The sequence below is a fragment of the Spinacia oleracea genome, chromosome 2 (genome assembly GCF_020520425.1).
Source record: "Spinacia oleracea cultivar Varoflay chromosome 2, BTI_SOV_V1, whole genome shotgun sequence".
Lineage (NCBI taxonomy): Eukaryota > Viridiplantae > Streptophyta > Magnoliopsida > Caryophyllales > Amaranthaceae > Spinacia > Spinacia oleracea.
The window spans coordinates 10,071,455-10,096,535 of record NC_079488.1 but is presented as its reverse complement, the minus strand read 5'-3'; the positions used below and the strand labels follow the sequence as shown (position 1 = coordinate 10,096,535).

General features: G+C 40.8%; 1 pseudogene; it reads right to left on the bottom strand.

Moving 5' to 3' along the window:
- The window catches only part of LOC110800046 (12-oxophytodienoate reductase 3-like), a 116,567-nt pseudogene that overhangs the window by 7,264 nt on the left and 84,222 nt on the right, over window positions 1–25,081 (bottom strand).

Below are 25,081 nucleotides of genomic sequence, written 5' to 3'. Positions count from 1 at the left end.
CCAAGAAGTTGAATTAGCAAGTATACAGTCTATAACGAAAATACCTGAAGATGGAACGACTGTTCCGTTCTTCTGATCTTCCTTTAGCTTCAAGCAATCTCTCTTCCAATGCCCCTTCTTCTTGCAGTAGAAGCATTCGGATTCAGAAGTGGGTTGACTGACCTTCCTCTTTTCAGACTTGGCGCCAGTTTGCTTAGTTGGGCTGGCCTTGTTGCCACCTTTCTTAGCATTCCTCTTCTTTCCAGATTTCTTGAACTTGCCCCCACGCACCATAAGCACATCTTGCTTATCACTTTTGAGCGTCTTTTCAGTGGTTTTCAGCATACCGTGAAGCTCAATGAGCGTTTTGTCCAGACTATTCATACTGTAGTTCAGTTTAAACTGATCATACCCGTTATGAAGAGAATGGAGGATGGTGTCTACAGCCATTTCCTGAGAGAATTGCTGATCCAGCCGACTCATATTCTCAATGAGTCCAATCATTTTGAGAACATGTGGACTTACGGGCTCGCCTTTCTTAAGCTTGGTCTCAAGAATTTGCCTATGAGTCTCGAATCTTTCGACTCGAGCCAGATCTTGGAACATGTTCTTCAACTCACTGATGATTGTGAAAGCATCTGAGTTGATGAACGTTTTCTGCAGATCTGCACTCATGGTGGCGAGCATTAGACATTTCACATCCTTGTTGGCATCAATCCAACGATTGAGGGCTGCCTGAGTGACCCCGTCGCCTGCGGCTTCGGGCATCGCCTCTTCCAGGACATACTCCTTTTCTTCCTGCATAAGAACTATTTGGAAGTTCCTTTGCCAGTCAAGGAAGTTTTTCCCGTTCAACTTCTTCTTTTCGAGAATTGACCGAATGTTGAATGAATTGTTGTTTGCCATAGTTAAAACTACAATTGAAAAGAATAAACAAATAAATAACCATTCACAGTTTCTCTTAATAAACTTAAATTCTAGCATGCATGCATAATTCAATGTTCATTAAGCATTTTATTCAAGTTATGTGTTCCGGCAGGTGTGAATAAAATGATTCCAAGATCCTAAAATCATTGAAGAATTAAGCACAGTTTGTCGACTTAATCCTAAAACATCTTAGGTAAGCAAAAGCCTTTTGCTAATAGTCTAGAAACTATTCTTGGTTGATAGGTACGTCTAAGAACTTATTAGGTAAACATATCGATTTTCCACAACATAAAAGGACTCCTTACTTATATCGTTGAGTTTCACCAAAACTAACATGTACTCACAATTATTTGTGTACCTTGCCCCTTTAGGACCAATAAGTAACACCTCGCTGAGCGAGAACTATTACTAGATTGATGTAAAGGACATCCAAGCAAGTGTGTATTTTGGCATGGCACCTTTTAACTCAATTTTTAAGTTTGGAACTTAAGGCTCTTACTATGTTGGTTAGATTTTAAGTGAACTAAAATCCTTAATCATGCAACATAATCAAGCTTTGATCTCATGCATATTTAAGACATATTTAAAAGCAATAAATAACTTAAAACATGCATAAGATAAATGTGATCTAGTATGGCCCGACTTCATCTTGAAGCTTCAACTTCAAAGTCCGTCTCGAAAATCTCCGTGGGAGGCACCATTTTCTTCAAATAAGATAAGCTATAATTAAAACTAATTACAACTGTTTGATGGTACGCAGACCATATTTGAATTGAAAAACAATTTTGGTACTTTAGACCAATTACATTCAAATTAATGGTACGCAGACCATATTTTCTATCCTATTTGGGCCATACTAGTCACTTCATAACCTGCAAAACAGTACATATACAATATATACCATTCACCCATTCATTATCATGAATGGCCCACATAGCTGGTTAGTAAAACACATCATGCATCACATAAACATTTGCAGCAATTAATCAAGGGCACCAATAATCTATCAATTATTCAGTCCTTATTAATTCTAATCAAGTTGTTTTAACCTTAAGGATTTGTAGACCTAATCAAGAGTTTATGACTAAAAGGGCTCCCACTTAAACCAATAAATTCATATGCTTTACTAATTTTAAACATAAAAATGTATTTCTAGTATAACCGGAAACATACAAATTTAATTAAAATTTAAAGCTCATATAAATTTATAATTGAATCCGCTTATTTAATTTATTTTTTAGTCGTATTTAAATTAATTCATGATTTTAATTTTAGTAAAATAATTAGAATAAATAAAATTTATTATAATTATAATATTCAAAATTAAAATCCAAGAAAACAATTTAAATTATTAATTTTAAAATTAATTAAAATTACGAAAACTGAAAATTTCAAATTAAAATTTTAAAACGATCTAATCGTAACGCAACAATCCCACGCAACGCATAACCATGGGCCACACGCACACAGCCATCGCTGGCCATGTGCGCGCAGCCCATGCGCTGCGTCGCATCGCTGCTGCTCACCATCGCAAGGCGCGCGCCAACCCTCATCGCAACAAGCACGCTGCTCACCATCGCTGGGCGCAGCGCTCTTCGCACGCGCACGCTACTCACCATCGCTGGGCGCAACGCTCGTCGCACGCTTGCGCGAGGCAGTGTACGCTGTGGCGCAGCTCGCTTGCTGCCCACACGCGACTGCTCGTGCCTTGCTCTCACCCTTTCCCATGCGCCCATCGCACACAGCCCACGACACAAGGCAGGGCTGCTGCCTTGTGCTCGTGCACCATGCCTTTGCTCGCTGCATTCGTACCTCATGGGCGACGAGCTCCCTTGCTCGTCGTCGCATGCCCGCACTATACAACACCCCTTAAGGGTAACACGTAGCGTCCATTGCTTTGTGCGTGCAAGTTATATGAGCGAATCGCATAAAAATTAAAAATTTTATTTTCAAAATTAATGACAAATTAATAAATCATATTAATTTCATAATTTTAGGGCGAAAAATCGAAAATTTATTAATTAATTGATTTCCGATTAACATGGATTCAAGTCTAGGTCATAAAAATTTAAAATTTAACACATATTTACAATTTTTATGGTGGTTTTTAATCATAGGTATCTAATTAAATTACTAACTAATTATGAAAATCAAATTAATTCTAAATTATTCCAATTTTCAACAAATTAATCATAATTACAAATTAGATTGCATAATTAACAAGGCTAGGCATTCAAACTTGTTAAACATATACAGTAGGTCAATCAAAAATTCAAGATTTAACAACAAGAATCGCAAATATTTAATTTAACATCTTAAATTTACGAAATTTTGCATTCGAATAACTAAAACCTCCGAAAAGTCATAGTTAGGCTTCGAATTTGAGAATTCTGGGTTCGGCCGAAAAATACTCTTTTTGCCAAAATTTTAGAATGCCTTTTACATGCGGAATTGACACAAAAATCACTTGATTTGGATGAGTAACGAAGAAACTGCCGAAAACCTGCGTACATATAATTAAATAAACGCAATTTGCAATTAATTAACAATTACGAAAATTAATCACCCCTTTTAATTCCTGAAATTTTGTAATATTTAACCATGTTTATGCAATTTAGATTATGAAAATAATAAGAGGCTCGTGATACCACTGTTAGGTTATGATACATATGACAATTCAGAAATCATGCGGAAAAACCATAAAGCCAGGAAAGCATATTATTTACACATAATCATTTAGCATAGAATAGATGCATACATGTTGTAGCGTGCCTTCCCTAGCTGCGCCCGAACCGAACAAGAACAAGTCTTTAGGACTCCAAATGTCGTCCCTCCGTAGATAGTCTACAGTACGTTCGGATCCGCCTCAAGTTAGACCAACTAGAATCGTCCTTAAGGTGCTTAGGAATTTCGGCTAGTGTTTGCAAGTGTATGGCTGATTTTTATTTCAAAAACTTACCCTTTGAATACTTCAATCGTACCCATAAATTGTGACTCTAGGCACCTATTTATAGGAGTATGGAAAAGGAATTGTAATCCTACTAGGATGTGGATTTGCTAGTTAGAACTTTATTAGGACTCTAAATAACAAAGCAAATCTAATAGGATTAGGATTTTAATCTTTGCACAAATCCTAATAGGATTAGGATTTCCCGCACAAGCATTGCACAAGCCGTGCACCCGCGCAAGCCTTGCTGCCCACGACAGGCGCACAACCCACGCTGCTGTGCTGCGCGCGCGCGCCCTTGGCTGGGCCTGGCCTTGCGCTGGGCCTGGTCGAGGCGTGCGTTGGTGCGTGCGGCTCGCTGGGCGATGGCCTGGCTTCGTGCTGGGCCTTCGTCTAGCGGGCCTCGTCCGATGCTAATTCGTACGATACGCTTCCGATTAAATTCTCGATTCCGGAATTCATTTCCGATACGAACAATATTTAATATTTCCGATTCCGGAATTAATTTCCGTTTCGAACAAATATTTAATATTTCCGTTTCCGGAATTATTTTCCGATTCCGATAATATTTCCGATTCTGACAATATTTCCGTTTCCGGCAATATTTCCGATTCCGGCAATATTTCCATTTCCGATAATATTTTCCAATACGTACCATGTTTCCGTTTCCGGCAACATCTACGACTTGGATAATATTTATATTTCCGATACGATCCATATTTCCGTTTCCGGCAATATCATCGTTTCCGGAGAATTCATTTCTTGCTTGTAACGATCTCAGCTCCCATTGAAACCAAGATCCGTCGATTCCGAATATCCATAGATAGAGTATTTAATGGCATTAAATACTTGATCCGTTTACGTACTATTTGTGTGACCCTACGGGTTCAGTCAAGAGTAAGCTGTGGATTAATATCATTAATTCCACTTGAACTGAAGCGGCCTCTAGCTAGGCATTCAGTTCACTTGATCTCACTGAATTATTAACTTGTTGATTAATAATGAACCGCATTTATTAGACTTAACATAGAATGCATACTTGGACCAAGGGCATTATTTCCTTCAGGAAGCGTCTATGGCAGGGTAATATCCATTGATTACTCGAACTATGACTGCGCAAAGGTTATGATAATAACTGACTGTCTTTTCAAAGTCAACTGCAAGCTTCATTTGAAAATTTAAGGGATAAACTACCCAATCTTCACCTCTGAAGATGATGGCCTGTTTCTACCACAATTCAGGCCAGAGAGTGGGCACACTCCGGCAACCCCACGGCCTAACACAGGTGATGTCACTCCACAATCCGATGACGAAAGCAAAAACGGATACACCTCACCCAGCCTAGGAGGTTGTGAAAACGACTCGCCTCCCCTTGGTAGTATCAATGACTCATTAAATGAAAAGGAATCAGAAAAGAATGATGAGTCCAATTCCCAATGCATTGCAACTAGTCCCCAAGTAAAGGAAAAAGCAGTTGGATTTCCTTTCCGCCCCTTGGGTCACCCCCTCCAACCACTGTCGAAAAGCGGTCCAGTAATATCCCATCCCATCTCCCCAAACTTGCAGTGGGCCAATCCCTACCCAAACCCCTTACCAAACCCAAACACATCTGAGCATCATATCACCCCACAGATTGAACCAAACACCAACTCGTCAACTCAGCCCACACCCCCCCCACCCCAAATCAAAAAGCCCAATACCCATATCAAACAAATTTGGTCCCCTCATGCGCCGAAATATCCCCTTACCCACCTCGTCATCAAGTCTTCCTGGACCAATGTTCCCACCAGGATTTGAAGACCACATTCCCTTTTCCACAAAAGTAGCCCATGAAAAAAAGAGAAGACAACACCAGAAAAGAAAAGCAAAAAAAAGAAACCTTACCCTCAGCCCAAGACCAACCAAAGCATACTGTCCACCCAACCTGGACCCATCTACCCATCACGAAACAACCCAAACCAGAATTACCCCAAGCGAGGTCATGGACCTCGCTGATGCAATTGGCCTATCTTTCAACGGCCCAACAGAAGAACTATACTCGAGAATTGAATGTATTTTAGAAGGAAAAAAACACGACTGGGAGGGTGCCTCTTCCTAATAGCCGTGCTCTCATGCATCACTTCCAATCCCTATCTATAATCATTCTCTCATGGAACATCAGAGGGCTAAACGCCCGAATCAAAAGGAGCAGCCTCCGAAAACTAGTTCTCAACCATAAACCAAACTTTACTCTCATCCAAGAAACAAAGATGGAAACTCTTGACAAAAGAATTCTGAAGTCAATTTGCAACGATGATCAGGCTGAGTTTGTGTTAAGCCCATCACAAGGTAACTCCGGAGGTCTACTAACAGTGTGGAATAATGACTTCTTCTCTATGGAGTCCTGTAAAACTGCCAAAAATTGGATAGCATTATGTGGAGTTTTCCCTGCAACGAAGTTCAAGGGCTGTATTATCAACATTTACAACCCATGTGAATGCGACGAGAGAGCAACTGTCTGGTCCGAACTCCAGGAATTCTGGAACCAAACCCATCTCCCATGCCTTATCATTGGGGATTTTAACGAAGTTTTGAGCCCTTCCGATAGAGGCAGCCAACTTGTAAACCAAAAAGGGATGGATGATTTCAACAATTTCGTCCATGACATGCTTTTAACGGAAATTCCTGCAACAAACAGGTGGTTTACGTGGTTCCGCGGAGCCTCAAAAAGCAAGCTTGACCGACTTTTCGTGAACCCCAAATGGATTGCCACCTTCCCGAATCTGAAAGTCTCCCTACTCAAAAGAAGCCTATCTGACCACTGCCCGTTGCTCACAAAAACAACAGACCGAAATTGGGGTCCTAAACCCTTTCGCTTCCAAAACTGCTGGCTCTCATACCCTGGATGTCTAAAATTCATTCGCGAAAACTGGAAGCAGGATGACAGGATGCAGCTAAACAAAAAACTTAATCTTATGAAACTGCAGTTCAAAGAGTGGAATTCCAATGTGTTTGGGCATATTGACCACAACATCAATGCACTGGAGGAAAAAATTCAAAAACTTGACTCTACCTCAAACAATAGGGAACTTGATGAATCTGAATTGAGTGAAAGAAAGAAGGCCCAACAGGACCTTTGGACTTGGTTGAAAAGAAAAGAAGTGTTTTGGGCTCAAAATTCGCGGGCCAAGTGGCTTAAAGAAGGGGACAAAAACACTCGATATTTCCACACATTAGCCTCCATAAGAAAAAGGAAGAACTCAATCTCTTCCTTACCTATAAATGGCTGCGACATTGTAGACCCTGCAGGGTTGAAAAGGGAGGAAGTCAAGTATTTCCAGGAAATATTCACAGAGGAACATCCCAACCAACCAACCTTCAATGGGCTCGCCTTCAGACAAATCTCACCTCATCAATCTTCCTCTCTTATAGCCCCGTTTTCCAAGAAGGAAATAGACGAGGCAGTTGCATCATGTAACGCACAAAAGTCCCCGGGACCTGACGGTTTCAATTTCAGCTTTATAAAAAGTGCGTGGGATATCATCAAGGAAGATATATACAGGATGGTTGACGATTTCTAGTTGACCAACTCCCTCCCCAGTGGCTCGCATGTGGCTTGGGTTACGTTGATTCCAAAAACTGATTCCCCGTGTGGTTTTAAAGACTTCCGCCCAATTAGCATGGTAGGTTGCATCTATAAAATCATTGCAAAGATATTGGCCAGAAGACTCCAAACTGTAATGGACTCCCTAATTGGTCCATATCAATCATCCTTTGTGGAGGGTCGCCAGATTCTTGATGGCGCCTTGGTGGCTGGCGAGATAAATGAAACATGTAAAAGGAAAAAGATCTCCACCACGATGCTGAAATTAGACTTCCATAAAGCCTTCGACAGTGTTTCTTGTAGTTTCTTGGAATGGACGCTACGACAAATGGGTTTCCCAACTCGATGGAATGGTTGGATAAAAGCATGTACCATGAATGCGGCTGCCTCAATTCTCATACATGGCTCGCCCACTCCACCTGTTAAACTTCACCGTGGCCTCAGACAGGGAGACCCCTTATCACCCTTCCTCTTTGACCTCATTGTGGAGACTCTAAGTCTGGTTATCCAAAAGGCTACGGCTATGAAACTATGGGATGGTGTTGAGGTCGAAAACGGCGGTTTAAAGATCACCCATCTTCAATATGCCGACGACACTATCCTCTTTTGTCCCCCAAGTCTTGAATATCTGCTCAACATCAAGAAAGTCCTGGTATTGTTTCACCTAGCCTCTGGTTTACAAGTTAACTTCCACAAGAGCTCTTTAGTTGGGTTGCACACGGACGATGTATGGCTAAGTAATGCTGCAAACAAACTTCTGTGCAAGATCGGAACCCTTCCCTTCACATATTTGGGCCTCCCAATTGGGGGCAACACCTCTAGAATTAGCTCCTGGGATCCCATCATTTCTAGAATAAGAAAGAAACTCGCACTATGGAAAGGAAAGTTACTATCACTCGGGGGGCGACTAACCCTCATCAAGGCGTCTCTATCAAGCCTACCTCTGTACTTCATGTCGATCTTTCCTGTTCCAAAGGGTGTTATCGAGAAAATAAACAAACTCCAACGCCAGTTCCTGTGGAGTGGCATCCCCGATAAAACTCCTTTGGCCCTCGCCCCGTGGAAACTAATTGAACTCCCAAAGCCCATTAGAGGTCTTAGTGTGGGGAACCTATTACACAGAAACTTTGCACTGCTCTTTAAATGGGTATGGCGTTTCTTCAGTGAGCCAAATGCCCTATGGAGGAGGGTAATTCTAGACAAGTATGAGTATCCGAAAACTTTCAATATCCATGAAATATTTACACCCTCGAAAGGGGGCCCGTGGAGGAACATCTGTAATACTATTCTGAGTTACCCAGGCGCAAAAACAATACTCAATACGAGGATCAAAACCCGCATTGGCAATGGGGTGGATACGCTCTTTTGGCATGATGTATGGGCCTGTGATAGACCACTGAAAGCAGCATTCCCGCGTCTGTTCAAGCTCGCAACCAATCCAATGGCGTCAGTAGCAGCACTTGGGGTCTGGGAAGGGCATGAATGGGTATGGTGTTTCACTTGGAAAAGAACTCTTAGACCACGTGATCTCGAAGAACGCTGCTGCATGAACTCACTAATCAAATGCGTCCACATATCTCCAGAAAATGCTGACACAATGATTTGGAAACCACACAAGACAAGAGAGTTTTCAGTTAAATCCCTTTGCTTCGAATTGGCGAATATCTCACAGCACCCGACTCATGATATAATCAAAGGCATATGGCGTGGGATAGTTCCCCCACGTATTGAAATTTTCACCTGGCTAGCCTTACTCGGGAAGATCAACACAAAAGAAAAGCTAGTACGTATTGGCATCATTCCGCCTAGTGAGATAGTATGCCCTCTTTGTAACTCTTATCCTTAAAATCACAACCATCTACTCCTCCACTGTAACCTCACTTGGAAACTATGGTATTGGTGGCTAAATTTATGGGACACCAATTGGGTTTTCCCGCACACTCTCCGTGAAGCGTATGATCAATGGCGGGGCAAGAGAGCCGGGAAATTCTTCAAGAAAGTTTGGATGGCTAGCTTTTTTGTCATCATTTGGACAGTGTGGAAGGAAAGGAATGCCAGAATCTTCAAAAACTCCTCCTGCCCCTTACCACAACTGCAAGATCTTGTACTCCTTCGATTGAGTTGGTGGATAAAGGGTTGGGGTGACCCCTTTCCATACTCAAGTGAGGAGATCATCAGAAACCCAACATGCCTCTCATGGAATGATCAACATCACGGGGTTGGTAAGGTATAGGGGTTTGCTCAACCCTTATCTTGGCTCCCCCCATCAAGAAACCAGCAAAAATGGAACGTCGATGCGTCTGTAAACACAGCCAGGGAATCGTCAGCAATCGGTGACGTCCTTCGTGATCATCTGGGTAATTTCAAATGCATGTTGTCAAGCCCTATCCCCCCAACTGAGATAAATTGTGCTGAGATACTTGCCATATACCGTGCAATCCAGATTTCTATTAACAATGACAACATCAAAAAACACTCCATCATCATAGAATCTGATTCGGTTAATGCTGTCAAGTGGTGCAACGATGATGTAGGGGGTCCGTGGAACCTGAATTTCCAGCTGAACTTCATCCGAAATGCGCGCAAAAGGTGGCTCAATCTAGAGATCAACCACAGGGGAAGAGGAGCCAACATGGTGGCTGACTCCCTAGCCAAGCAAGGGCTAGTAAGAAATACATAATTTTTGGCTTGGTTGTGAGCCCCCTTAGTCTCAATTAGTCTATGTAATACCTGGTTATGATATAAGGTTACACTGAATTGGCAAGATCAATGCCAAACCATGTACTGTTCCCTGCCTGCACTTTTGTGGCACGATTTGAAATAATATCCCCAGCGAATTATCAAAAAAAAAAAAAGTTGGGTGTTCAATCCCATTAGATCGAGACACTTTGATAGAGTTTCCCTTGTTATTCCCCCATTCTCAAAGTGTCCAACCCGCTAACCCATACCAAATTGACCCATGTGAGGTTTCGGTCCAATAGAGCACTTTCTTACCTTCTGGATAAAAAAATGCTCTATCTAGACTAGGTCCAAGTTTATTTTACACGAAGCAAGTTTCAAGTTAATTAGCTAAAAGCCTAAAACCCTACAACGTACGTACGTTTAAATAAATTAATCTAGATAGGTATGATCTAGACCTGATCACATGTGGCCTGACCTAACCTAGTTTGAAAAAAGATGGGTTTTGGGTAATGGATCATGTTTTGAGTCAACCCAAGATAATGTGATTGAAAATTTTTATACAGCCCGGCCCGAACCCAGTCTGGTCCACCATTTAATCAAGTCTAATATCATCTAGCCGGTGACATCAAGAAAGGTGCTAAAGAACATCCAATGTTTAGGAACGGACAGTGGTACATATATACTAGAGTATAAAATGAGTGTGAATGGCAACTAGCTTAGTTGGTAAAGTCTTGAGGGGGTGGTACCCAAGACCTGAGATAAAATCTCGTCTATATCATTTGTTGCCTTGCCCTTTGTGGCTCTTTCTACACCAAAAAGTATAAAATGAGTAGGAAAAATATATATCAGCACGAATGGCGTTGAGGGCCGCTTGACGATAGTCTTGTACGACCTCTAAGATTTGTGGCTTAGTCAGGGCTCGTGGCGGTGTACACTTTTCGTGTGAACCCTCTGGCATTAGTATACGCCACCTATCGGTTAAGCCTTTGTTCGTTGATGATATTGGCGCACCTCCTTCATATTGGTAACCTACATCAAATAATCATACACATAACTTGATACAATTAGGCTTATTGACGTAGTAACAACTTTTTAGGTGTTGTAATTTTTTTTGAAACAGATGAAGTAGTAGTAAACCTTGGTTAGAAACTCGACCAACGTGCCACATTTGACAAATGATAGTAGCACCCTTAGCATGTGTAGGAAAAATGATACTGTAAAATCCGAAAATGTTAATAAAATGTGGGCCGAATATTTGATGTAAATAAAGCTGTGACGTATTACGAAACACTATCTTAGAAGAAAAATTCGCCCCGACTATGGTGCAATCGGAAAAGGCGTTGCCCCCCAAGATTTTACACAACGTTTCTCCAAAATGTGCACTCAACTAAGGAGAAACATGGAACTCACAATAATGCTCAGAATAGGAGAAGAGAGAGTTTGATGTTCGGTGTGTTTTGAAAAATGATCCCCAAACTGATTATAAAGCCACAAAGATTTTGTAACCGAAAATCAGCATTTAATTGGGTAATTAAAAGACCTGTAACCGCTGTAGACACCTACTTTTGTCCCCATTCCCGAAAGGGAAGGTTCGATGATGAAAGCATAAATCTCCACTTGACAACGCATCTTCTATAAAATAACGAATCTCAATTCCCCTTTTCATTACACCCGAAACCTGCTATTTATGGAAACCTGCTATTTATGGAAATCTGCTAAAAATAGTAACTGCCGGTATGGGTAGTTGTTAAAAGTGGCAAGTCATAAAAGTTAGAAACCTGTCAGAATTAGGTGTTGCACTCCAACATAAATCCTAAATGAGATAGAGATTACGAGAGAATCCTATTCCTAATATGATTCGAAAATAAGAGTCACGTATTAATTAAAATCCTAACGAGCCTAGAGTTCGTAACGGGCCCAGACGCATGCCGTCATAAAATTGATACGCACTAAAAGACTCGATTAAGTCTCATACACTCCGGATTCTAAGAGTCCGAATCTGACAAAGAAACGGCCCAAACATCAATTTCAACGCCCAGCCCTGGGCGCTGAAATTGCATGGATCCTATTTTCAAAGCCCAGAGCTGGGCGCCGAAATCTTCGGCGCCCAGGCCTGGGCGCTGAAAATACTGAAGGAAATAGTGCCCTTGGTCCAAGTATGCATATAATATTAAGTCTAATAAATGCGGTTCAGTATTAATTAACAAGTTAATAATTCAGTGAGATCAAGTGAGCTGAATGCCTAGCTAGAGGCCGCTTCAGTTCAAGTGGAATTAATGATATTAATCCACAGCTTACTCTTGACTGAACCCGTAGGGTCACACAAATAGTACGTAAACGGATCAAGTATTTAATGGCATTAAATACTCCATCTATGGATATTCGGAATCGACGGATCTTGGTTTCAGTGGGAGCTGAGATCGTCACAGGCAAGAAATGAATACTCCGGAAACGATGATATTGCCGGAAACGGAAATATGGATCGTATCGGAAATATAAATATTATCCAAGTCGTAGATGTTGCCGGAAACGGAAACATGGTACGTATCGGAAAATATTATCGGAAATGGAAATATTGCCGGAATCGGAAATATTGCCGGAAACGGAAATATTGTCAGAATCGGAAATATTATCGGAATCGGAAAATAATTCCGGAAACGGAAATATTAAATATTTGTTCGAAACGGAAATTAATTCCGGAATCGGAAATATTAAATGTTGTTCGTATCGGAAATGAATTCCGGAATCGGGAATTTAATCGGAAGCGTATCGTACGAATTAGCATCGGACGAGGCCCGCTAGACGAAGGCCCAGCACGAAGCCAGGCCATCGCCCAGCGAGCCGCACGCAGCAACATACGCCTCGACCAGGCCCAGCGCAAGGCCAGGCCCAGCCAAGGGCGCGCGCGCGCGCAGCACCGCACATGGGCTTTGCGCTTGTCGTGGGCCGCAAGGCCTGCGCAGGTGCACGGCTTGTACGATGCGTGTGCGGGAAATCCTAAATCTATTAGGATTCGTGCGAAGATTAAAATCCTAATCCTATTAGATTTGTTTTGTTATTTAAAGTCCTAATAAAGTTCTAATTAACAAATCGACATCCTAGTAGGATTACAATTCCTTTTTCCATACCTCTATAAATAAGGGCCTAGGGTCATTATTTAGATACACAATTTAAGTATTCAAAGTGATTTTTGAGAGCAAAAATTCAGTCATATACTTGCCTACATTAGCCGAAAATTCTAAGTACCTTAAGGGCGACTCTAGTTGGTCAAGCTTAAAAGGGGTGATTAATTTTCGTAATTGTTAATTAATTGCAAATTGCGTTTATTTAATTATACGTACGCAGTTTTTCGGCAGTTTCTTCGTTACTCATCCAAATCGAGTGATTTTTGTATCAATTCCGCATGTAAAAGGCATTCTAAAATTTTGACAAAAATAGTAGTTTTCGGCCGAACCCAGAATTCTCAAATTCGAAGCCTAACTATGACTTTTCGGAGGTTTTAGTTTTTCGAATGCAAAATTTCGTAAATTTAAGATGTTAAATTAAATATTTGCGATTCTTGTTGATAAATCTTGAATTTTTGATTGACCTACTGTATATGTTTAACAAGTTTGAATGCCTAGCCTTGTTAATTATGCAATCTAATTTGTAATTATGATTAATTTGTTGAAAATTGGAATAATTTAGAATTAATTTGATTTTCATAATTAGTTATAATTTAATTAGAAACCTATGATTAAAAACCACCATAAAAATTGTAAATTTATGTTAAATTTTAAATTTTTATGACCTAGACTTGAATCCATGTTAATCGGAAATCAATTAAATAATAAATTTTCGATTTTTTCGCCCTAAAATTGTGAAATTAATATTATTTATTAATTTGTCATTAATTTTGAATATAAATTTTTAATTTTTATGCGACTCGCTCATATAACTTGCACGCACAAAGCAATGGACGCTACGTGTTACCCTTAAGGGGTGTTGTATAGTGCGGGCATGCGACGACGAGCAAGGGAGCTCGTCGCCCATGCGGTACGAATACAGCGAGCAAGGGCATGGTGCACGAGCACAAGGCAGCAGCCCTGCCTTGTGTCGTGGGCTGTGAGCAATGGGCGTGTGGGCAGGGGCGAGAGCAAGGCACGAGCAGTCGCGTGTGGGCAGCAAGCGTGCTGCGCCACAGCGCGCACTGCCTCGCGCAAGCATGCGAAGCCTCGCGCGCAGCGAGCGCAAGCTCGCGTGCCACGAGCGCTACGCACAGCGTCGATTGGTCGCGCGCAGCGAGCGTCAGCTCGCATATTGCTGCCTCGTGCGATGAGCGCAAGCTCGCGTGCGACAAAGGCAGGCGCGCAGCGATCGATGGCTCGCATGGATCGAGCGCTGGCAAGCGAGAGCAGCGAGCGATGGCTCGCGTGCATCGAGCGCTGGCGCGCGCAGCGAGCACTGGCTCGCGTGTTCGATTGGCGCCTTGCGATGGGGAGCAGCAGCGATGCGACGTAGCGCATGGGCTGCGCGCACATGGCCAGCGATGGCTGTGTGCGTGTGGCCCATGGGCGTGCGTTGCGTGGGATTGTTGCGTTGCGATTAGATCGTTTTGAAATTTTAATTTTATATTTTCAGTTTACGTAATTTTAATTAATTTTAAAATTAATAATTTAAATTATTTTCTTAGATTTTAATTTTGAATATTGTAATTATAATAAATTTTATTTATTCTAATTATTTTACTAAAATTAAAATCATGAATTAATTTAAATACGACTGAAATTAAATTAAACTTTTTGGATTCAATTATAAATTTATATGAGCTTTAAATTTTAATTAAATTTGTATGTTTCCGGTTAGACTAGAAATACATTTTTATGTTTAAAATTAGTAAAGCATATGAATTTATTGGTTTAAGTGGGAGCCCTTTTTAGTCATAAACTCTTGATTAGGTCTACAAATCCTTAATGTTAAAACAACTTGATTAGAATTAATAAGGACTGAATAATTTGTAGATTATTGGTGCCCTTGATTAATTGCTGCAAATGTTTATGTGATGCATAATGTGTTTTACTAACCAGCTATGTGGGCCATTCATGATAATGAATGGGTGAATGGTATATATTGTATATGTACTTTTTTGCAGGTTATGAAGTGACTAGTATGGCCCAAATAGGATAGAAAATATGGTCTGCGTACCATTAATTTGAATGTAATTGGTCTAAAGTACCAAAGTTGTTTTTCAATTCAAATATGGTCTGCGTACCATCAAATAGTTGTAATTAGTTTTAATTATAGCTTATCCTATTTGAAGAAATGGTGCCTCCCACGGAGATTTTTCAAGACGGACTTTGAAGTTAAAGCTTCAAGATGAAGTCGGGCCATACTAGATCACATTTATCTTATGCATGTTTTAAGTTATTTATTGCTTTTAAATATGTCTTAAAATGCATGAGATCAAAAGCTTGATTATGTTGCATGATTAAGGATTTTAGTTCACTTAAAATCTAACCAACATAGTAAGAGCCTTAAGTTCCAAACTTAAAAATTGAGTTAAAAGGTGCCATGCCAAAATATACACTTGCTTGGATATCCTTTACATCAATCTAGTAATAGTTTTCGCTCATCGAGGTGTTACTTATTGGTCCTAAAGGGGCAAGGTACACAAATAATTGTGAGTACATGTTAGTTTTGGTGAAACTCAACGATATAAGTAAGGAGTCCTTTTATGTCGTGGCAAAATCGATAGGTTTACCTAATAAGTTCTTAGACGTACCTATCAACGAAGAATAGTTTCTAGACTATTAGCAAAAGGCTTTTGCTTACCTAAGATGTTTTAGGACTAAGTCGACAAACTGTGCTTAGTTCTTCAATGATTTTAGGATCTTGGAATCATTTTATTCACACCTGCCGGAACACATAACTTAAATAAAATGCTTAATTAACATTGAATTATGCATGTATGCTAGAATTTAAGTTTATTAAGAGAAACTGTGAATGGTTATTTATTTGTTTATTATTTTCAATTGTAGTTTTAAATATGGCAAACAACAATCAAAACATCATCATGGGTTCTGAGCTTATGGTCAAGCTGAACCTGGCAAATTTTCTTGAATGGGAAGCTAAGCTAGTTGAAATAGTCAAACTCAATGGACTTGAGTATGTACTATCACATCCCATGCCAAGCTACTATGCCAGAGACATGACCCCTGAGAGATTTTTCGCCTGGGATGCGGATCTCAAAAAGGTTATGAGTCTCATGCTGAACAATATCCCTGATGATTGGGCTAGAAGGTTTGTAGCCTATGAACCTTTTACGCTCATCAAGAATCTGAGGGATATCTGTCGTGGAAGCACGGAGGACAGGGACCTGAACGTCCATGAGTTGATTGAATCAATGTCTGGTCTAAAGGTTAGTTCTCCCTACAGGTGTTATAGGATGGAAGTCCAAGAAACACATGTTCAGCTCCTTCGCACTAAACAGAGGGTAGGCGTCCCACTTAGGTTCCATGTGGATCTTATGCGTTCATACTTTGATCGCCTAAGTCTACTAGGAACACCAGTAAGCGAAAGGATGGCAGTCTCTATCTTGCTCAATTCACTACACAGTGGGTTTGGTCGTTTCAAGCAACTATACCTAAGTGAACCAAGAGAAGAAACAGTTGCAGAATTTGTTCACCTTGTCAGAAAGGCTGAGATAATACTGGACTGTGAAGCCAAAGATTTACTCAAGGCTAGAAGGAGACCGTTCAAGAAAAGTGGAAAGTCCAAGGGCAATGCTAAATCAAAGCAGGACAAGTCCACATCAAGTTGTCTTTATTGTGATGGAATAGGCCATTACAAAAGAGAATGTCCAAAGCTAAAGGAAGATCAGAAGAACGGAACAGTCGTTCCATCTTCAGGTATTTTCGTTATAGACTGTATACTTGCTAATTCAACTTCTTGGGTATTAGATACGGGTTGTGGCTCACACTTATGTTCCAATCCACAGGGACTAAGAAGAAATAGAAAGTTAAGCAAGGGTGAAGTCGACCTATGAGTGGGAAATGGAGCACGGATTGCTGCATTAGCTGTAGGAACTTATTATTTGTCGTTGCCCTCCGGGCTAGTTTTGGAACTGGAAGAGTGTTTCCATGTTCCAAGTCTTACTAAAAACATCATTTCAGTTTCTTGCTTAGATGCTAAGGGATTTTCCTTTTTAATAAAAGACAATAGTTGTTCGTTTTATTTTAAAGAGATGTTTTATGGATCTGCTAGATTAGTCAATGGACTTTATTTATTAGATCACGACAAACAAGTATATAACATAAATACCAAAAAGGCCAAAAAGGATGATTCAGATCTCACCTATCTGTGGCATTGTCGATTAGGCCATATAAACTTGAAACGCTTAGAAAGACTTCAAAAGGAAGGAATTCTAGAACCATTTGACTTAGAGAATTATGGTAAATGCGAATCATGTTTACTTGGCAAAATGACAAAGCAACCTTTCTCTAAAGTTGGAGAAAGAGCAAATGAACTATTGGGTTTAATCCATACAGATGTATGTGGACCAATGAGTACAATATGCTAGAGGTGGTTTCAGCTACTTTATCACTTTCACTGATGACTTCAGTAGATATGGTTATGTCTACCTAATGAAGCATAAGTCTGAATCCTTTGACAAATTCAAGGAATTTCAGAGTGAAGTAGAGAATCAATTAGGCAAGAAGATTAAGGCACTGCAGTCTGACAGAGGCGGTGAATATCTGAGCTATGAATTTGATGACCATCTGAAAGAATGTGGAATTCTATCAGAATTGACTCCTCCTGGAACACCACAATGGAACGGTGTGTCGGAACGGAGGAACAGAACCTTGCTAGACATGGTCAGGTCAATGATGGGTCAGGCCAAACTTCCATTAGAATTTTGGGGACATACACTAAATACAGCTGTACTCACTATAAATATAGCTCCATCTAAAGCTGTCGAAAAGACTCCTTATGAATTATGGTTTGGAAAGCCTCCAAATGTGTCTTTTCTTAAGATTTGGGGATGTGAAGTATACGTCAAACGATTAATTTCAGACAAACTTCATCCAAAATCTGACAAATGTATCCTTGTGGGCTATCCAAAGGAAACAAAGGGGTATTACTTCTACAATACATCTGAGAACAAGGTGTTTGTTGCTCGAGATGGTGTCTTTTTGGAGAAAGATCACATTTCCAAAATGACAAGTGGGAGAAAAGTAGACCTCGAAGAAATTCGAGTCGAACAACAAACTCTAGAGAATGCTCAAGATGACATTCAGGATGAAACTCAGAGATCTTTAGAAGAATCTGATGAGAATCATGGTCAATCTAGAAATGTTACCCCGCGTAGATCACAAAGATATAGATCTCAACCGGAATGGTACTTAGGTATTTTGACGAACGAGAGCTATGACGTTCTATTACTTGAAAGTGATGAACCTGCGACTTACAAACAAGCTATGACGAGCCCTAGCTCCAAGCAATGGCAAGAAGCCATGCAATCTGAATTAGACTCCATGTCTGAAAACCAAGTATGGGATTTGGTCGATTTGCCAGATGGCTACCAAGCCATTGGAAGCAAATGGGTTTTCAAACTGAAAAAGGACAAGGATGGGAAACTTGAAGTTTTCAAAGCTAGATTGGTTGCAAAAGGTTACAGGCAAGTCCACGGTGTGGATTACGATGAAACCTTTTCACCAGTTGCAATGCTAAAGTCTATTCGGATAATGTTAGCAATCGCTGCATATTACGATTACGAAATATGGCAGATGGATGTCAAAACTGCTTTCTTAAACGGCGTTTTAACAGAAACTGTGTTAATGACACAGCCTGAAGGTTTTGAGGATCCAAAGAATGCTAAAAAGGTATGCAAGCTAAAGAAGTCAATCTACGGATTGAAGCAGGCATCCAGGAGCTGGAATATACGTTTTGATGAAGCAGTCAGTGACTTTGGTTTCATCAAGAACGCAGACGAATCTTGTGTATACAAGAAGGTCAGTGGGAGCAAAATTTCTTTCCTAGTATTATATGTCGACGACATATTACTTATCGGAAATGACATTCCTATGTTGAACTCTGTCAAGATTTGGCTTGGGAAATATTTTTCGATGAAAGATCTAGGAGAAGCACAGTACATATTGGGCATCAAGATTTACAGAGATAGATCTAAAAAGATGATTGGACTTAGTCAAAGCACTTATATCAATAAGGTGCTTGATAGGTTCAAGATGGCAGACTCCAAGCGAGGCTACCTACCCATGTCTCATGGAATAACTCTAAGCAAGACTCAGTGCCCAAAAACACTTGATGAGCGTAGACGAATTAATGGGATTCCATATGCATCATTGATTGGTTCAATAATGTATGCTATGATATGTACACGCCCGGATGTTGCGTACGCACTCAGTGCTATGAGCAGATACCAGTCAGACCCAGGAGAGGCGCATTGGACTGCTGCCAAGAATATTCTGAAGTACCTGAAAAGGCACAAAGATGACTTCCTGGTCTATGGTGGAGATGATGAATTAATTGTTAAAGGCTATACGGACGCAAGTTTCCAAACCGACAAAGATGATTTCAGATCACAGTCTGGGTTTGTCTTCTGCCTCAACGTAGGTGCAGTAAGCTGGAAAAGTGCTAAGCAAAGCACCATTGCGGATTCTACAACTGAAGCGGAGTACATTGCTGCACATGAAGCAGCAAAGGAAGCTATATGGCTAAGGAAGTTCATAGGTGAACTTGGTGTAGTCCCCTCCATTAAAGGACCAATAGCCCTGTATTGTGATAATAACGGAGCTATTGCACAGGCAAAGGAGCCTAGACACCACCAGAGAGTCAAGCATGTACTTCGTAGATTTCACCTTCTACGAGAGTTCGTTGAAAGAAAAGAAGTCGAGATAAACAAGATTGGAACTGATGACAACATATCAGATCCATTGACTAAACCTCTGCCGCAGGCGAAGCACAACTCGCACACTGCAGCTATGGGAATCAAGCATATTGGAGAATGGCTTTGATATCCCTGTTTAATGTTTTAAAGTTTTAGAGTTTAAATCTTTGTAAAAAATTATTGGTTAATCATTCACAATAAATGAAAAGAATTCATTTTTCCATTTAATTTGTGGTTTAGTATTAAATGATGAGTCCCTTCAATTTGACGATATATTCAAGATAGACTCTCGATCAGGACCAGTCCTGTGACTAAGAAATGTCTATCAAGTGAACTTGAATGTCAAAGGTTGAAAATGGTCCCTAGTCGGAGTTTTCTATAAAATTGGACGCATAGAAAACGTTAGACGATTAGAATGCAAGATGACTAGTAGTTATGTTTCTTGAACTATGTGGACATGGCAATGTCATAATCATTTGCATAGATACTTACTTTGGGAAGACTAGTATCGGACAAGACCTATGAAACTTTACTGTAAGAGATGAAAATCTGTCATAAGTAAATTTCATTAAAATTATTAGACACTAAATCCTCAATACCTGAGTGATTTGAGATTACTTGTTTGAGAACTGGTTGCTTTGACGTTGACCAACCGTCGCACCGTAAAAGGAGGCTATAAAGGCAACGCTCAGGTAATCACCTATCAAACGAAGTCTAATCTCAAGATCGCAAGATTGGGATTGTCCTCCCATAAATCGGGATGAGATGCTTAAAAGTTGTACAAGGCCACTCGGAGAGCTAGAAACTGTGAAATGCATGGCCGTGCTCGGATGAATCATAGGCTATGATTATCTGTTTATTTGATCAGTTGAACTCTGAAACCGAGGAACACCTCTGGACATAATAAGGATGACAACTCTTACCTTATGTTCAAGAGCAAGCATCGAGCGACAAAGGAATTAGGAAATGCACACTTGTCCCTAAGGACAAGTGGGAGACTGAAGGAAATAGTGCCCTTGGTCCAAGTATGCATATAATATTAAGTCTAATAAATGCGGTTCAGTATTAATTAACAAGTTAATAATTCAGTGAGATCAAGTGAGCTGAATGCCTAGCTAGAGGCCGCTTCAGTTCAAGTGGAATTAATGATATTAATCCACAGCTTACTCTTGACTGAACCCGTAGGGTCACACAAATAGTACGTAAACGGATCAAGTATTTAATGGCATTAAATACTCCATCTATGGATATTCGGAATCGACGGATCTTGGTTTCAGTGGGAGCTGAGATCGTCACAGGCAAGAAATGAATACTCCGGAAACGATGATATTGCCGGAAACGGAAATATGGATCGTATCGGAAATATAAATATTATCCAAGTCGTAGATGTTGCCGGAAACGGAAACATGGTACGTATCGGAAAATATTATCGGAAATGGAAATATTGCCGGAATCGGAAATATTGCCGGAAACGGAAATATTGTCAGAATCGGAAATATTATCGGAATCGGAAAATAATTCCGGAAACGGAAATATTAAATATTTGTTCGAAACGGAAATTAATTCTGGAATCGGAAATATTAAATGTTGTTCGTATCGGAAATGAATTCCGGAATCGGGAATTTAATCGGAAGCGTATCGTACGAATTAGCATCGGACGAGGCCCGCTAGACGAAGGCCCAGCACGAAGCCAGGCCATCGCCCAGCGAGCCGCACGCAGCAACGCACGCCTCGACCAGGCCCAGCGCAAGGCCAGGCCCAGCCAATGGCGCGCGCGCGCAGCACCGCACATGGGTTGTGCGCTTGTCGTGGGCCGCAAGGCCTGCGCGGGTGCACGGCTTGTACGATGCGTGTGCGGGAAATCCTAAATCTATTAGGATTCGTGCGAAGATTAAAATCCTAATCCTATTAGATTTGCTTTGTTATTTAGAGTCCTAATCAAGTTCTAATTAACAAATCCACATCCTAGTATGATTACAATTCCTTTTTCCATACCTCTATAAATAAGGGCCTAGGGTCATTATTTAGATACACAATTTAAGTATTCAAAGCGATTTTTGAGAGCAAAAATTCAGTCATATACTTGCCTACATTAGCCGAAAATTCTAAGTACCTTAAGGGCGACTCTAATTGGTCAAGCTTAAGGCGGATCCGGACGTGCTGTGGACTATCTACGGAGGGACGACATTTGGAGTCCTAAAGACTTGTTCTTGTTCGGTTCGGGCGCAGCTAGGGAAGGCAAGCAACAAAGTGTATGCATCTAAACTATGCTAAATGATTATGTGTAAATAATATGCTTTCCTGGCTTTATGGTTTTTCCGCATGATTTATGAATTGTCATATGTATCATAACCTAACAAATACCTGGTACGTGTTTTTTCCTAATTCCTCGTGGATTAGAGTTCTACAATTCTATCTTTCCACGAACTCTTTTCTATAAATAGGGCCTTAAGTTCGACGTGAAAAGGACACAACAACACACAATTATTATTCTGAGTATTGACTCTAAACCCCTAAGCCTAAGCCTCACGCTGCAAAACTGATCACGCGTTCTGTCGCAATCGATCCATAAATCGAACAGAACGTATCCCGTCCCATAATTTGAGATTCGTTAAATAAAAGGAGAAATAGCAAAGTCAAAGTGGTTAGTTTTCTGAGAACCGTGACGCACCTCTCAAGGGTGCGTCGTAATGTGTCCCTTTTCCATGGTTTAATTGCTTTCCTCGCCCTTTTATGAACTGTTAAACTAACTAAAATATGATTGTTCGATCACGCTTAATAAATATGATATTTTTGGGAAATTGGGTTATCATGCTAGGTCCCTTAAAACAATCTAAATCAGATAATCGCGCTCGATCTAGTACTATATGTTGCATATTATTAAAATCAACTCAGATTAGTTTAATAGTTAACGCATGTCCCTTCAATTATTTATGCTGAGCTAGTAAGGATATCCTGCCTCTGGAGTTATCGAAGAGCGAGTACTCCTCTCGGTAGTTACAGTCCCCCGAACCCTCAATCTCTACCCTGCGGGTGTACGTTGAGCGATCCCCACCACCAGGGATCACAAGGGAACCTACGGCCGTCGTGGTCAAACAAAATTGCACTCCCTTTATGTCACGATAACCGGGTTTTGTCAGTTTTTCTCATTGTCGTTAAAAACTGAATGGCGACTCCTATATTACTAGTCAATTGGGTGTAATCTCACAGGAAATCCAATTACACTTGATTTGACAAAAAGAAGCGTCACACCCACGAGGGACGAGGTCAAGCATTAGCCTCGTGCTTTTTCGACCCCCTCACAATGGTGACTCCACTGGGGATAGGGAAGGAAATACTCGTGCTTGTAGGTAATCAAAATAGCCGAAGGGTGAAACGATCCTACCCCGCGTTTATTTCCCCATCAAGTTGGGACGACCTGAAAATCAGCATATTAATGTGAACGGACAGAACCGCATAACGAATCTTGGCTCCCTTAGTGTTTCATCTCGGGAGTTAGGACTAAGGATACCCATCGCCAACCAGGGGGTGCATACGCTTCGAATGTTGTCCACTCGGCACTTTCGCTAGTAGTACACCCGTCCCAAACCCAATCGCTCGCCCACTGGGTCCCTCTCGCCTGCATGCCCGCTTGGCTTGCACTTGCGGGTTGGCCTTCTGGGACGAAATTCGTCTGTTGAAAGCACTACCCCGACTGGGGCATGTGGTGGATCTGCGATAGAAGCGATACCAAGCCAGGAGCGAATAACTACCCATAGAAGCCTATCATAAACTACATGACATATTATTATTGCCTCATGATGAAATGTTAGTTATGTGTAGCGAAATATATGATTGTGTGTGACAAACTATCCTAGAAAAACCAACGACCTTAAAAATTGCCCAAACATTCATAAACCAAATTGCCAAAGAGTTATACCGAAATACGTGTTCCGCAAACCCGAACGATCGCCACAAAAATAAGCGACGCTCGGGATGGCCTGTAACGAATCCCACAAACGCTGCACAACGCGTAAAGGACGTTATTAGGCAAGCACGCAAAATCGAAGTCGCATAAACAAAAGTAGACGCAAACAGAAAACGAGAACCAGCCAGGGACGCATTTTCGACGCCCCTGGCTGGGCGCCAGAATTTCTCACGCCCGACGCTGGGCGCTGGAGTTGCTGCTTGGCCTTCTGGTCAGGCGCAGCAGCCTTAGTGCCCGCGAAAAAGAAAACACGTAGCAAAAAAATCGTTCGTAAAAAAAATTTTTGCTGCGAGGGCGTAAGAAAAGCACTCGATTCTAAAAGCGACTCATAAAAATAAATAACTCTTTGTGTCGTTGTTAGGCCTCCTACGACGACGACGTTCGGCACCAAAACCGAGCATGCTAATTAAAATAACCTTGAATGTCACATGGGCAAAGTATTAAAAAAAAATGATGTTCGAATAAAGTTTTCAAAGTAAAAATAATGTTCAAATAAAAAAAATCCGAGTCTAGACTAGGTTATGCCAAAGTACAATCTAAATCCTAAGTCTTAGTTGTCTTATCCATAGAATCGGTCCTAATGGTTGGTGTCATTCTGCAAGTTAAAAGGTTAAACCATATTGAGTCTCCCTTTCTAACATTTAAATCAATAAGCACCCATTTGTAATTGTCATCCCTTGCTAAGAATCCACGGCCTCAATACTCTCTCTCGCCAATAAAAACAATACATTATAGTATTTGCAAAATGGAAACAGTCACATTCTGAAAATCATTCCCCCATAGTCGCACAACCCCTAAAGTGAACCTAAGGTGTCAATACCATTGGCAAGAAAAATTAATGGCCTCAAGGCGTATGATCACATTGGATCACGACCATCTAGTCCTCTCGAGCCACTCGCTCCTTGAAATACTCCTAAGTACGGACTAAAAGATTTTCCATGAATGCAACATGACAAACCATGAAAATACCCAAATCGGCATGCCATAAGGCTACCATTGGGGTAAAGCAATACACACTAAGAGAGAAGCCACACTAATGATTCTAGCCTTGCAAAAATAAAAATTCGATCTCCCCAATTAACTACCTTGCCAACATTAAGCAAAATGGCG